Source organism: Triticum dicoccoides, chromosome 3A (assembly GCF_002162155.2).
Source record: "Triticum dicoccoides isolate Atlit2015 ecotype Zavitan chromosome 3A, WEW_v2.0, whole genome shotgun sequence".
Lineage (NCBI taxonomy): Eukaryota > Viridiplantae > Streptophyta > Magnoliopsida > Poales > Poaceae > Triticum > Triticum dicoccoides.
The window spans coordinates 635,385,309-635,388,060 of record NC_041384.1 but is presented as its reverse complement, the minus strand read 5'-3'; positions in this window follow the sequence as shown (position 1 = coordinate 635,388,060).

The window sequence follows — 2,752 nt, the reverse complement described above, 5'->3', positions numbered from 1 at the left end:
CAATAGTAGAAAACTATTGAATTCATGCACGAGTTAGTTAACCAAAAGTCTGAACTTATGAAGAATTGTGGACAATATATTTAAAAAATTTCACTCGCTCTAAGTGCTCTTAGATGTCGGGTCGATATAAGCCGCAACCATTTTTATTTAATAGCATGTTAGCCGGTTCTTGGGTCTTGAACTTGAAACTTCTTGCTTTGATACAATGTTAAATTCTTGCGCCAACCACTCCATGCTAAAGTCTGATCTCTTGAAGAGGGAAGGTTAAGATATACAAGAAAAACATAATAAAACATTAGGTGTATTCTTTTGGTTGGGCGAGACCCCTTTTTGGATCCAGCGACTAACCCTTGGCTGCCCTCGTCACATTGACATGGTTAAGCATCAATTTAGCCAAGGACCAAGTACTGTGCACGCATTTGGATTCTCGCAGGTGAGTACCCACAAACTCACGGGTTGGACATGGGCTTATATTTTGCTCTGTGGATTCCCGTTAGACATGTTTTTTTTAAAAAAAAAGGGGGGGATAAACTCCCGGCCTCTGCATCTGGACGATGCATGTGGCCATCTTATTAATTATTCACAGAGACAATATAAAGTAATATATCAGTGAGTCTGAAGCCACCATCTAGGCAACACATGTTGCTACTCCTATCCCATTGATAAAGGGGTGCCGAATATCCGGACCTAATACCAAACGGACATCACATCAAACCCTAACATCTAAAGCCGGTTGCCCCAGCCCAGCCACATACCGGGACTGTGTCCCATACCGGACCGACGCACTCTTAGAGGTTGTCGCCGCCATCTTCCACCGGTCCATCTCCAGAGCAGCAACTGACTCATCGACCTTGCCTGGCCTGTCGTCGACGCCACCACGACGCCAAACAACTCCACCATCCTGCACGAATCCGTCCACACATGCCCGTCGCCGAACCTCCGTAGCACCATGCCACCGGGGTCTGCCGCTGGCCTTGCGGTGGATGAGACACCGCTCTTCCGCTTGTCCCGTCCAACTAGCACTTGCTCCAAAACGATGCCCTCTGGAGGGACAACGGCGTCAAAGGTACCATCATCATCCGATTCGATAGATCCATATCTAGGGTTTCCCTCGGAGCATCACGAGTGGAGTGCCACGACCTGCAACAACAATGCCTCGAAAAGGGAACGTCATCATAGACGCCGCCATCATCCGCCATGACCGAAGTTGGCGCGATTTTCATCGGAAGTCGCGTCCCCCAACCTTGCAGCTGGCTGAAACCGAACGGAGCCTCGCCGTGGAGACGAGGGCCGCCATCGGCACGCCGACAGGGAGCCTCCAACCGCCCCTCACCGGTCCTAGCGCCACCGTCTGACCAAGGCCGTACCGAGATGGATCTGGATAGGACGCCAGATCAGCAGCCATCGGAGCCACCCATGTGCCCGCGGCCGCCACATCGCCGGCCATGTAGGTTCCCATCCCCACCGCGCAGCAGGGGCGCCGCCCTGACTGCCGCCCCTGACCTCCCCGCGTGAGACGTCGCCTCCGTCTCACCGGATCTGCCGCGGCGGCCACCCGCCCTGGATCATGCAGGGCCCGACACCACCGCGGCCTTTGCCACCGGCGGCGGCTGCGGATGGAGGAGCGGAGAGGGGTTGGCGGCGCGGGATCGGGGGCCCATGGCGCCACCCGAGGGGAGGCGACGCGAGGGGGAGGGGAGTCGTCGGGGTGAGGTGGCGGCGCTAGATCACGATCCCTTCTAGCCTGCAAATCCTGTCACACATGTGGGGTCCTCATGCCATTGATGCTAAACCTCATAGACAATCTCTAAACTCTATGGAGTATTAAGTATTTTTTGTGTGAGAGTTAGGTATTCAATAGTATGTTGTGTGCAAGGCAATGAGAATGGCGTTTCGGCTTTCGGCCTCCATGGAGGCCCATTTTTTGAAAAAAATGAAAATTTTTGTTTAAAAAAATCTGAAAAAAATGTGTACAATTAAACAAAGATGTGAGGCATGTGTGTGTAAATTTTCAGAATGATATACATTGAAATGTGACCTGTACAAAAAAGACAAAATCATGGTTTGTGAGGATGAATAGTCTCATTGTTAAGAGGCCCCAGATTTGTCTTTTTTGCACAGCTCTCATTTCAACGTATTTTGTCCTTTTTGCACTATGCCTTCATCTCTCTGTATTTATTTTGGAATTTTTTAAATGTAAAAATATGAATTTTCATGATTTTAGAATTTTGCATTTGGAGGCCTCCATGGAGCTCGGACTCCAGAAGCAATTTCCGCAATGCAATACTAAATAAAATTTCTATTATGGTGTTATTTGCGGCTTTATTGTCGCCTTGTTGCATATGTACAAATGGTTGTAGATGTTATTATTACTTGATTCATACAAGTTAGTATATGTATTTTATTGTCGCCTTGTTGCATATGTACAAATGGTTGTAGATGTTATTATTACTTGATTCATACAAGTTAGTATATGTATTTTATTGTTGTTGAATATACCATATGTAAACATAATAAGGGGTCAATCTCCGCTCCCCTCCCTTCCCCCCTCCCGCCCGCGCCGCCACCCGCGAGGCGGCCGGGGCGGGCGCCCAGATCCCGCCGCCTCCGGTCTCCCCTCCTCCTCCTTCCTCCCTCGCCGCCGCCAGGGGGCACGGCCGGGCTCGCCTGACCGGCGCCGGCGCCGGCGGGGCCCTGCTCTTCCTCCTCCGCGCGTTGGGGGCGACGTGGGTCCCTCCTTCACGGGCGGGCG